Genomic DNA, 14,110 nt, shown 5'->3' with positions numbered 1-14,110 from the left:
AGTCACAGGAGGAGACATGGCTGGCACCTAGTGCAGAGGCCAAATACTAAGCACTTCCTGAAGACAGAGTGACAAGATTGTCATTAGAGCAGATGAAGATGTTACTTAAAAGGATATCAACACCAACGAATGATTTCCAGAGTTGACAGTGCCTTTGAAGAAATGTAAGTTTCCCAACTCTTTGTGATCTGAACCTCTGCAAACCATAATACCATCTTGGACGACCCCTCTATTGGGCTGCATTTACAGAGCTACATGCCTTAAAATCTGCCTCTCCAACCTTCCTCAAAAAGGAAGTGACCATTCAACACTGTGGAAAGTCCATGGCGACTCCAGGGAAACTGATCTGATTTGTAAGAGGTGCTTAGGCTTTTCTCAGAGATGTTTAACAATAGAGTAGTATGTAGGCTGAGTCTCAAGGCTCCAAAAACTAAAAACTGGTCTTTGAGCATGTTTCGGAGTTATCCTCAAAAGTTATTGAATTGATTTAAATATGAATTAAAAATAGAGACATCTAAAAAACTTATATTAGCTAAAGTTGGCAGAGATAGTAGTACTCGCTAAAAAAAAAATCACTTATATTGGGCTTTGCCATGCTTCAGTGGGCTGTATGAATGTCTTTAAACTCTCCAGCTCTACACATTAATGTTCGCTACAGCCAAGCAGATTTAGAAGGAATTTAAATATTTGGGGAAGGTTTTATTTATTTTTCTAATCTCGACTAGGTTGTTGAGATGATTTAAGAACCATATAAAGATGCATACAATAATGAAAGTAGAAAGTAAAAAACTAAGAAAATAATAGAAAGAGAAATTAAGGTTACACAAATAATATAGAGCCAGGAATTAACGTTGTACTGAAACACTGACTTCCTAGCCATTGGATAGAATCTGAGAATTATAGAGAAAGTCCTTCATCTGTCTGTTCCAGTCTTTAACATCTTCTACTCTTTGTTTTGATTCATTAAATGGTGTGAACTGATGGCAAAGTGGCCAACTTAAACTACCCAGTGTTCTCATTTTTCCCCAAGTATTAGAAAGTGGTAGCTAATGTCAGTGAGGGAGGTAACCGTGCCAGACCCTTCCTATCTGTTCGGATTCCCAAAACTATACAGTCTGTCATCTCTCGATGTTGAAAGATGAAGTAGATGAATAGATACATGTTTCCCATTGCATGAAGATATTATAGAAACCCAGCGATCCAATTTCACTTGGGTCATCAGATTTTAAGCAATAAAATTTGTTTCTTCTCTCTCAAATTCAGATCAAACAAAAATTAATACTGGAATTTAAAAAGTTTGGAATTAACATATCATCTTGCTTTTTGGGTAGCTGAATTTGATACTGCATCTTAAGTGACAACCAAAAATATGGTTTTATAAATAGAACGTACGCTCTGAAGTGCAGGCCTCCACAATGCAGACAGAGTGTGCTGCATAAGCTACAAATGCGTGAACGAAGCAGACGGATCCAGAGAAGAGGTAGCACTGCATAAAAGTCTGAGTTGCTTCTTTATTTCACCTACCAGATGAGTGTCCTCCCATGGGCCAGGCAGGAGGGGAGTAACAAATGAGGGCAAAGAGACAAAGAGGTTACAGCTTTATCATTGTATTAGGTACTTTCTGTTGCTATGATTAGAAAAATGACCAAGACAACTTAGTTTATTTAGGCTTACAGTTCCAGAGGGATTAGAGTCCTCTGTGGCAGGAAGAGATAACAGCAACTGGCAGAAGCAGGAAGCAGAAAGCTCACATCCTGAGTGGTAATTACACAATAGAAAGCGCAAACTCAAGATGGTATGAATCTTCACACTCTCAAACCCTGCCTCCAGTGACACCTTTCTCCAACAGAGCCACACTTCCAAGCCTTCCCAAACAGTGCTGCTAACTGGGGACCAAGTATTAAAATGTCAGAGAGCATGGATCCCATTTCATTCAAGACATCACCATCACCACACCTCCCTATCTCCTAAGGATGGAACACGAACACTGCACCTGAAGGACCAGAGGGAAATAGCATCGTTATTTCTTCCCACAGACAAATAGTACTGGGTTTGTGCATAGAGAAGGACTGAAAGTATTACTATGATGGCTGATCCACTCTTAACATCCACATCTAAAGCCCAAGGACACAGGTACATATGAGGCTCCTAACCAGGTACATGAGGCAAGATTATTTCTGAAGTCTTCTTTCCCAAGAGATTTAGAGTCTTGAGAATTAGGACAGCCACATATTAATATGACCCCTGCCAATGTCCCCCTTCCAAGTGCAGGCACACAAGGGTGAGTAATAATGTATTTGTACATCTCTTCATGCAAAGCTCTGAGTAATCCATGCACAATGAGTAACTCCAGGTTCCTGGCATGTCCCACAGAGCTGCACTGTGTAGTCCAGCACCTACCATTTCTTTTAACTCCTTCCCTCAACCCCCCCTCCCATTTGCTTCTTTTCTGCAATACCAATGAGTCACATGGCACTTTCTTTTGGCTAGACCGTTCTAATCCTCCTCTGCTGCTGGATAACTCTATCCCTTTCTTCGAGTTCATTTTCTCCAGGAAGCATCTTCTCATACTTGATTGAGAAAGGCCTGTGGTTGGAAGATAAAATGCCCACCCCCGACTCATGCATTTGAACACTGGGTATAGTCATGCTATTTGGAAAAGCTATAGACCCTTTAATAAGTTGAATTTTGCTAGAGGAGAACACTGGATGATAGCCTTGGAGTTTTATATCCTAGCCCAACTTCTTGTTCACTCCTTGCTTCCTGGCTGCAGAGTCAAGGTGACCAGCATCATCTTGCTCTATCTTCGATGCCTTCCATAGCCGAAAAGAATATATCTCCTAAAGCTATAAGACAGAAGAAACTTCTTCTTCCTTATACTCATTCTTGCCAGGGATTTTGTTGTGGCAATAATAAAAGTAACTACTGCATTTGTTCTCCTGGGATTCCACTGAACTTCTCCTCCACACACTACTGCTTTGTGTGTCACTGTGTTTCTGGAATTAATATTTCACAAACTCAGAGCCTTTGTTAGCCATTCAGTAATCATCTGTTACCAACATAAAGCATAGTGTTTGTCATGTCAAGGATGAGGAATAAATTTTACTGATTACAAAGTGAATGAGGGAGGCCAATGAAGGACTCTAATCATCACCCAGGATCCTTTTCCTTCTACTAAGGGACACAGATCCAAAACAACAAGAAATACAAATTCTAAGGTCCTGCTTCCTAAGTAATTTTATTATCGGAGCTGTCTCCAAGGTAAAGTCTCCAAGGACCAGAGAACTTGGAAATCAGCCACAGCCTCTTCTTTTCTGCCAAGATTCAGCCCTCTTCTCCCCAAAGCCCACCCTCCCGAGTGGCTTATTAACTCACAGAGGACTTGCGAATCCACAAGGCACCCTTTGTTCAGTTACATATCCACTGCTCTAGTTATGCCCTCTCTAGCCTTGCTCTCCCCAGACTGCCTGCAGCTCCCCTCCTCAGAGGGTGACTGTTGCTAACATGTTGGTAGAATTTTCCATCAAATCTCAAACAGTTAAAAAAAAATTTAATCCCCAAATTGCTATGCCCCTCTGAGATGAGCCTTGCATTAATCTCTTTCCATTCACATCTTCTCACAGATGCCAAGGCAAGCTTCTTGATGTTTTCTCAGGCATTACCTGCCATATCAAATACAGCACTTGTCTTTGTAATAGAGCTCATAGTATGGATCCATGGGTTGAGTTCCAGAGGAATCTGAAAAACACCTCAACACATTTGCAAAATTGTCTAGAAACATACATTGTTTTCTAAGGAGAAGGCAGAGAATTTTACTGGCCTCATGGTTGCATAGGTTCAACTGTAAGGTGCCTTCAAACCATCTTTTAATTGTTCTCAACTAATGGCTCTCTCTTTTCTAAACATTTCTTCACCAATGCCATCCCAGGCTTGGGGAATCATCTCATTTTGTGAAGTCATCTGTCTTGTTCTCCTAAGGGAGAAAGGTGTGATCAATGATGATGAGGAAAGAGAAAATTAATCTTTGTACCTTTTAATTAATCACAAATTAGAAACTTATGATATTATGAATATATATACATACATATACATATAAAATAAAAATGTCAAGAATTCTAAATATTTGTGTATGTCTGTGTCCACACTCTCCCATTTCCTATGCACTAACAACGGAAAAAACAGAAAATGTGGATTAGGTAAACTCTAAGCCTTTTCAAACTCCAGAACAAGCATAATCACATGAAATCCAGCCATGCAAGGGTAATGATAAGGCTCTTATCTGTACAAGTACAAGTTGTGTAAATACAACCTACTGTGCTATGTTTTAGAAGTATGTAAGTGAGTGAGTGTGTGTGTGTGTGTGTGTGTGTGTATGTGTGTGTGTGTGTGTTAGATAATATATGGGTAGCTTTAGACTGTTAACCTTTGTGTTTTCTTTTCACTACATAATTGCCACTCACTTTTTACTTATCAACTATGCCAGAAATGTCTTGACAATAACAAAATAGGTCTCAAAGTAGACTTTGACATCCTTAGCATTAAAGCACATTTTGAATAGATTTCTTTCTTTAAAATCATGCATAACAATATAGAACACAGTTTCTTGCTCTGGACCTGATATATATCTACAAGATAAAGAATTACTAGTGCTGAAGTATCAGTGTGTCCCTGGGGTAGAGGTTAATACTGCCACTCGCCACTGGAATCATTGGTTTAAAACTACATCTGGAGAAAGCCTGCATCTTGGATGAATCTTTAGAGAGTGAACAAGATCCCAGAATTCCTGTGTCCTTGCCAGAGCATCATTAGGAAAAAGGGGAGTCAAAGAAACATGCACTGCCCAAGAAAAACACTAAGGATCTCCTTTCTAGATTAGCATCCTTTGTAATTTTTGTGCTAGCAGAGGAATGGGGTAGAACTCTATCTTCAAAGACCATTGCTCCTCATCAACTCATAAGAATTCTGGTGTCAAATTACTTAAACTTCTCATGATATTTCCAGATTTTACAATTCAAAACCTATCTAAATCTACTCACCTTCTCATAATAGGTTAGGATTCTACTTCTGAGCTACATCCTTGGCAGTAAATCTATCTTCTTAATGTTAAAAGTTATATTTAACTAATAGCACTGGTTGTGATGTTTGTTCTGAGATTTATTAATTTTTCTGCATTGAAATAACTAGTGGACACCTATTTCAATGCTACCTTACATGTATCAGGATGTGAGTCGCATGCAAAGACCTTTGCAGTATCCTCTCAATTAATTGCACAGCTCCATTACCATGGAAACATGTCTGAGTTCAGTAGAAAGGTACCAGCTGTGACAGCAAACATGCCTCTGAGCTCTATGCACTGACAGAGCAAATCCTAAGCATGGATTTATCTGCACACAGGGACAATGTGCCACTGTGTACACATCTACCCATGACCACAGACCACAGGCAGCTCTCACGACGCCTTCCCTTCAGGGCATCACAAGAAAAACAAGCAGCTGTGCTGAGACCACACTGACTCTCATTATTCCAACACCAGGAAAAGAAATATTGATGCAATAAAGCTTTGGATAAAACCAAAGTACAAAACCTGAGCTTTTACATCTGTAGTCCCATTTTAGAGACCATGAAGGAACTGGGTCAGATCTGGGCAGATCATGGTCTTGGATGTGGAGGTTGTTTTATGGCAGAGAAGAAACACATGTAGAAACAGTCACTCACCACAAGGTGCCATTTTTATGTTAGAGATGACGTCACCATTGACTTGGGAGTGGGAAGCACAGTTTCCAGCTCTCTTGTTCTGAGTTCTAAAGTTTTAGGAGAACGTACAAACTCCAGGACGTTTCCCCTACCCCTTCCCTTTTCTTCTTTGAGAAATTCAGCTTATTTTCCAATTAATCATCATGCAATAACTTCAGCTATGTGGGATTTTACAGAAGCAAATAGATTGCCTTTCAATATTTAGTTCCACCTACTTCTCTACAAGTGATGACAATATCCTATTATGTCAAAATAATTCACCATCAAAATATAAATAGAAAAATAATTAGAGAATCAACTACCACTTAAATAATTAATTGATTAAAATATAATTAGAATGTACAATTTAAAATTTTTTAAATGCTATTTAGGGACATACTTTTTAAAATATTCATCCTGACTCAGATAAATTCATGTTTCCCACTGGGTGATGTCCAGTTTGAGGGTAAAAAGGAACACATCCATCAAGCCAAAGGTGGGCTTCCCTCAAAATCAGAGGAAAGGGCTTTGAGAGCTGACACCGGTGACTTTGGCATGCTGAGCTGGCATTTGTGGGAACAGATACTGGCATCTCAACAATGCCTTAATGGACCCAAAATGCCCAGGATGGAGCAGTGGTCTTGGGGTGAGCATGTCTCATCCCTAACTAAATGAATGCATGCTGAGTTCTCTGGGGTTCTTATAATGTTGAAAACCCAGCTATCACCTACCCTGGTGAGTATACAGAAAAAGTTACTTTTTTCAAGTCCCAGGATTCTATGAGACCAGTTTCTTTTGTGAAGTCATCTTGCTACTTTCATAGCAAGGCTTTTGTTATATAATGTGATCCTTAAGCTTGTTATTACTAGTTTGGAAGATGTTTTATTTGTAAATCACTCATCTTAAAGTTATTATCTTGCTTGTAATCCAGCATCAATCCTGTTTTCTATTCTAAATCACTTATCATGTTGCATCATGGGGGCATGTGTAGACATTTTTGTTATAGCTCCTACCTCCCATTATAAAGGAGGAAATCTTCAGTGTTGAAGAGCAGCAGAAGTTTCTTAAAGTAAACCTAGAAGTCACTCCTTCAAACCATTTCTGAAATATGAGGATTTCTTGCAGCCTTCAGCACTCTGTTGGGTCAAGATACCCTCTTGTTGCATCCCCCCAACCTGATTTTGTCTGTGATTTTCTTTCTCTGCTAAGCTACTGAAACAATAAAAACTAACTAGGATTATTTCTTCTGCCACCCCCAACCACCCATGCCCAGCCAATGGGTCTCACTTAGAGAAAGGCTGAGTGTTTAAGGATGAGTTGCCTGGGCACCCAACCAGAGCAACTGCTCAGGGGCTTAGATTCATACAGTTCCTAAGCTTGGACTTAATGCTATGCTTTTGAGCTCTTGAAATTCTTAATAACTCGGGAACAGTTCTCCGAAATGCCTCTTTGAATTTGAGTTTGGGGAATGAAGTCCAGAAGGACAAGGAGTTGTGTGTTCAGGGCTTGGAACCTCCGCTCATGGGCAATTTTGTATGCCAGTTCCTGCCTCCCAGGATGAGTTTGGCTGCCTGCTCCCCACTCCTTCATGTCCCAGCAACTAACCAACCTCATCCTCTTTGCCTCTGACAACTGAGAGCTAAAGTCTTTCACCTGAGGAGGATCTGGACCTGGTTGGTAACCACAGGGCTTTTAAAAGTGATTGGATTAAGGGAAGGAAGCCCACTCTTGCTCCTATAACCTCAGTACTGAGCACATCTCAACAAAGTACTTGAAATCTATTTGATACCATCCCTTTTCCATTACAGGGCAGAAGGCCCAAGAGAAGACTTCCTCAAACCCCAAGAATAGGGTAAAGCCCATTGATCTACAGGCATTGACAGGAGGAAGAATCCTGGAGTCAATGCACTTTCCATATATTCTAAAACAGAATCCCCTGCTCTCATAAGGTCTGTGCTCACCTCTGAGTGTGATCAGCCATGGAGAGAGGCCATCAATAGAAAATGTAACCACCATGATAGACTGAAAAGGGCATTTTTTTACTCTCTACCTTTAAAGTATTTACTATTTCTTGCTTTTAAACCAGGGTCCCCACATTTCTGTTTTGTACTAGGACTCCTTATGTGGTCAGCCTTCCCTGTATATCATGGCTGGCCTCTCCCTGCATCTCATCAGCTCCTGCTCTGACTAGCTCCAGTACTCCTCTCAGCCAGCTCAGAGCTGAAGATCAGAACATGCCAACCTCAGTCCCCGTATTCAGGCTCTTCTTTGGTAGCTCCCCTGCTAGAAATTCCAAGTCCTCCATCACTTCCTCATTCGATGTCTTTTTGCAACAGAAATCTCCTGTTTAATCTGATCTTTAAAATTCACTATCTTTCCTGTATGGCATAGAGATGCCCTCTACCACCCCACCCCCTCCCCCCCATAATCAAGCTTAATCTCCTTACTCCGATTTGTTTCCCTTCAAACCCAAACTCAGACAACTCACAGTGAGCCTTCTATGAAGAGCCTCACTGTACTCTTCTGTACACTACACTGACTGCATGTTAATGATGACAGGAAATCCTTTTTGTATCTTTTCAAGAAATCTGTGCTGAGTGTTAGGTGGTCCAGGTACAACTCAGTGCAGAAGCAAGATGAGAAGTGATACACCAGCAACCTCTGAGTCCGTTTCTCTAGGCTTCAAGGATTGTTTTAAAGGCAATCTGAACTTTCCTGTGCCCCACTGGTGCCCCATGAGCCAACAGCCCAAATTTGGAAATGGTGTTCAATGGATGCTTCCATTCTCTACAGATTCCCAGCCAATTGCTCAAGCCTTATGAAGTAAACTAAACCTGTTTTCCTTCAAGTCCACTGAATCCAATTTTGCAAGAAACATTTCCGGACACAGAGGAGATCCCTGGGTCTGTATTGGTCTCTGCCAGGAATGGGCTAATTCTTTATAATTTATAACACTTAAGGATTCTTGAAGTTATTCATAGTCACAATAAGAAAGCAATGGTATAAGCCGGGCATGGTGGCGCACGCCTTTAATCCCAGCACTTGGGAGGCAGAGGCAGGCAAATTTCTGAGTTCGAGGCCAGCCTGGTCTACAAAGTGAGCTCAAGGACAGCCAGGACTACACAGAGAAACCCTGTCTCGAAAAAAATCAAAAAAAAAAAAAAAAAAAAAGAAAAAAGAAAGCAGTGGTATAGCACCAGTTCCACAGTGATGCTGGTGTCCCAGTGCTTGTAAGTTACACAAATGTGTCGCTCTATGAAACAAACTTTGGATTTGGGGCCACCAAGGAGGCAGGGAAGAATCTGATAGATAAATCAGCTAAAAGAAAATATGTTGGTAGCAGGACAAAGCAGACAAAACACCAGGGAACCTAGTGTGCTCTTCTTATACATCTAAGCTAGCCAACAGACTGAAACCTAATACTCAAAGAAGACAGCATAATATAATTCAGTTGCTTTAAGCTGTCTTTGAGCAATGCCTATCTTATTTGAGGCCAGAGGAAGACCCTTCTAGGTGGAGCTATTGAGGTCATGTTTTCTATTACAGGCAGGCCTCTATGCCCCACTATCCAGCCATGGGACTGGAAGACAAATTCTTTGTCAGGGACCCTGTAAAATCATACCACTGGCCACAAGAGTGACAAACTATCCATGGAAATAAATAGCTAAGACAAAGTGGAGGGAGGAAAGACTTCCTTGAGAGGTGTTTTCTTCTCAGAGCAGTATCTTTCAGAAAGAGTTAGGTTGTTTTATGCTTCTCATGAAAAACAGGGCCAAATGTTAGCCCCAATGTCTCTGCCAGTGTTTGAGAACTTGTGATGTCTTTTTTTTCCCCTCACAAGTAGATATGTGCTGTTGGCACAGTTCTAAACAGGAAGTAAGCTCCATAAATAACAGATGACTGGCCTAAAAAGCAGCACAATTGGATTTGGCTTGGTCCTTGAGATCATCAAAGTCCTATTTTGTAGGGCAGAGAACACACAGTCATTGACATTGACCTCTAGACCTCCAAGTTTCAGCTGGCCTTTTAAGAAGAAAGTTGCCAACAGCGTACAACTGTATACTTTAGCGAAAACTGCAGCAATTGACTTGGATAACCATAAGCCTGATTAGCCATAAGCTTGATTAACTATAAGATTTCTTCTTCCAGGCGCATGGCTGAATAAGATTTCTTCTTCCAGGCCTATGGCTGAATAGTGGGGCATAGAGGCCTACCTGTAAGGGAAAACATGACCTCAATAGCTCCATCTAGAAGGGTCTTCCTCTGTCCTCAAATAAGGCAGGCACAGTTGCCCAAAGACAGCTCAAAGCAACTGAATTCTGTTACACTGTCTCCTTTGAGTTTTAAGTTCCAATCCTTTGGCAAGCTAGGGATGTTTAAAACGAGCAACATGTGTTACTGCTAGTTTTGCTTTTCTGTTCTGAAGTTCCTGTCTCCTCCCCTCTTGTGGTACTTCATCTTTAAAGTTGTATGGTTCATCAGGATAATTGTCTTTTGCATAAAAATGCAGCATTTAACAGACCTGAGCCTTCTTTGCGAACTTCACCCTGTGTATATGTACATACATATACATATACATCAATGTATGTGTGAGCATACATACTCTGCCTTAGGTACTGTGCAGTTGATTTGAGGCTGAAGCAGGTGAGGGATGGGGAGGAATGGTCAGGATCTACAGCAGCAGACAACCTAAGTAGTGAGACCAGATCTGCTTATTTCAGAATTTCCTCTGGTCATAGTCAGATATAAATCAATTATTTGAAACTTGGTTTGTTTCTTAGGTGTTCATTAAGTCAGGTGTTTCCTATTCCAATCTGCATAATTAAACTTTGAGCTGTCCATATAGCCTCACTTTGTACCATCTTGTTGCCAAGTTAAATAACACAGAATGTGAACTGACATAACTGCACCAACAAACGTAACACACTTGGTGACAGCACTAGAGGCTCTAACTGGCGAACTTGCTTCCATTGTCAGCTTCATGAGAAAGCAAAGGAGAAATAATCATCACTATATGTAAGATTGAAATCCGTAAAGTACGGGTGCAAATAAGTCTCCCATGTAGACAGAACGTTTATGAGAAGTACCAAGTATACTAGATTACAACAAGCACAGAAATGTTTTCATCAGATTCACAAAACAATGCCTCCTCCACCATCCTTTCTCCAAAGTACGAGCTCCATTTTTATCATTACTGGCCATATTTCTTTCATACTGACATGAGTTAAAAAGATCTTAGATCTGCTCTGTCTCCATAATTTCAACACTTCTGTATTTCTAGTTTGACTGTGATGAAGCTTTTTATTGCCATCTGTTTGTTCCTAGACTTTTTATTCAACGAAGTGTTGAAACATCCAGGTTTAATGGTTTGTGCCTGTAATCCTGGGATGCTGGGAAGTCTGGGGCAGGAGCACCCCAAGTTCTAGGGGAGCCTGAGGACACCTGTTCTCGCCCTTCTCATTCAGCCTCTCTCTAACTACTTAGAAAGCAAAGCACCTCTCCACTGTCACCGTCTAAGTTCATTTTCATGTCACTGCTTCCTCTCAGTCCCCAGGAAGCAGGCACCTCTTCTCTATTCCTAGCAGTATTTGTCAGATGAGAAGAGGAAAGAGTTCTGTGAGTGGAAATGACGGCATGGCAACCGTTGAAACAGTACTGTGATGAGCAGAGGGCAAAAGGGACAGGTTTTGTTGAACAAGTGGTATCTGAAATGAAGTTGGAGCTGACCAAATGACAAGTATTGAAGTAGACTCACTGTGTGATGGGTGAGTGAAAGATGACATTGGGGTTCTAGGCTACACGAGTGTGTTCTATGGTGGCGCTGCCATCTCGTTCTCTGCTTCCAAAATGTCTGTAGTGTCCTAATCTGAGCTGAGAATCAACCTTTACTTCGTCTCTTAGAACAGTCCCTTTGCAAATAGAAAGCACTTCAAATGTATTAGTTACTGTTACTATCACTGTTGATATATAGACCAAGAATTGGACTATATGTATACTATGCTTCACTATATAGATTTAGTAGCATCCTTGCCAGGACCAGAGGGAATGTCAGTCCCACCAAAAGGTGAGGAGTAGCTGTTTGAAGGCTTTATTGCTCCCATTCTGTCTAAGCTCATGTTCAATTCTCAGACATGTCCTGTGGATTTTAAGAAGTGGTACCTAGCTGGAGAAAGTAGGTTAGAGAGGTTATGGGTCTGAGATATATATATATATATATATATATATATATATATATATATATATATATGTAATATATATGTACATATATATGTAATTCTCTTCTGCCCTTTGCTTCTTATCCACCATGAAATGAGGAACCTCCTCTAACACACGCACATACATGCGAGTGCACACATACACACACACACACACACACACAAGCACATGTACCATCATTTTCTGTTCTTCCCGAGTGCATGGAACCAAGTGACTATGGATTGAAATTTCTGACACTGATGTAAAACAAGTATTTACTCCTTTAAACTATTTTGTCACAGCAATGAGAAAACTGATAATACAGAATAAAGGATGCTCCATTATGCAGTCCTGTGTTATTAAAGAAGGTTAGGGTTTATAAATTTTCCTTAGACATTTCACACACTCTTCCTTCCTTTTAAAGATGCTGTAAGCTTCATCTTGTCAGTACCGTCAGGGGAGAAACATAACCATTGGGATTTGTGATATACACAAATAATTATAACATGCTATAATCAATAATAGTCATTATTAATGTTTATATTTTACACACCATGGGCAATGTTTTATTGGAGATATTTTATTGTAACCATTACCTCATTGTGACCCTCCCAAATCTCTAGGAGATAGTATTTCTATTTTACAGAAGGAAAATTCACTCAAGTTTTCTCATAACAGGAAATCAGTGTGGCTTCTCTGGAAGAGTCAAGCCAAGGTAAAAGTGCAATCAGCAGACAGTGGGGAAACCTGGCAGGAAATGACATCACTGTCCTCTTTGTCATTCAATACCAAGAATGTTTGCACTTGCTGCATGAGTCTCTGATAATATGGCAACTGTCTCGGTCCTCAGAAATGTCAAAAAGCAGATTACTCTAAGAAGTGATCTTTAAAGCTGATTCACTTTCTCTTGCTCCCAACTCAAGTTCTATTCATGAAGACCCATCTCTTGTGGAGCTCTTTTAATGGAAATTACAGCCATTGGCTGTTTACATCCATATAGTCTTGGTACTCTGTAACATCTGGACATAGTGTTACAATTTCAGTGCAATTATCTATCTTATCTGGATTATTTCATCCCAATCCCAAAACAAGGAAGGTAAAGGTTTTAATCCCCTTTTTGTGAAGACAATTGCTGCTCAAGGATATCTTAGTCCCCATTATTGATCAGCACGACTGGATGCCAAAGCCCCAAACTCTGGCTCTCCACTCTCACATAGTTAGCTACTTTAATAACATGGAGAATTTAAGTCTTTACAGAAGGCAAAATCCAGTTTCATAGCCACTGACTAGACCCTCAAGCAATTTATAAGAACTTATCACAAAAAGCAGAGTTTGATGGTGAGCTGGGGTTTACCCTGTGCCAAATATTCCCAGACCCTACTGCAGTCAACACCATCCTTGTGCCATATCCATGACTTTCATATGCCAAAAAATATATACCTTGGGATAAACTCAATGGAAATCTTTTAGAAACTTGGTTTCTTTCATGCAACTTTAATTCAGACTGGCTGGTGATCAGAAGAACTATATCTTTAACATTTCACCTGAAAAGAGAATTGTGTGTGTTCTTTTATAAAATAACATCCAGTAGTTAAGACCTGGAGTCAGATTTTGAACCTGGCAGAAAAAAGGAATGAAGTCTTCTGTACGTGTCAAGCTACAGTTAACTCATGCTGATAGCTTCCCAGAAGAGGAATTCACGCTGGAACACTGAGGTCCCTGTGGAATGCCCCCAAGCTTGGGGAAATCCATATCATCACTCTTTTTCCATTCAGGAGTCCTGGATATCTGTAGCTCCCATAGTCAGTCAGAGGTCACATGAGAACAAACAATGGAATTCCTGCTCCCAAGGACAGAGGGAGTCTCTGGTTTCATTTCCCAATCAGAATTGACAGTTTCTAGCTCAGCTATTTGTTGTCCAAAGCACTGCCTAGATTTGAATGCTATGGTGTAGACACCCATTGCTGCTGTTCCTGTGGTTTCCAAGGGGCTGGAATGTGACAAACAAAGACTGTGCTCTGTGGACTAAAATCTACCAACTTCCAGCTTGATGGTAAACCCCTAGAGAAGGCCTGAACCCTTCCTGCATACAACACTGTGCTTGTCTAAGACAAGTACTTCATCATTGCAGATGTGGCCTGGGACCCTAAGCACTTTGCAGCTAGGAGGACCTTTAAGTCTT

This window comes from Mus pahari, chromosome 3, assembly GCF_900095145.1.
Source record: "Mus pahari chromosome 3, PAHARI_EIJ_v1.1, whole genome shotgun sequence".
Lineage (NCBI taxonomy): Eukaryota > Metazoa > Chordata > Mammalia > Rodentia > Muridae > Mus > Mus pahari.
Note: the sequence above shows the minus strand (reverse complement) of the source record.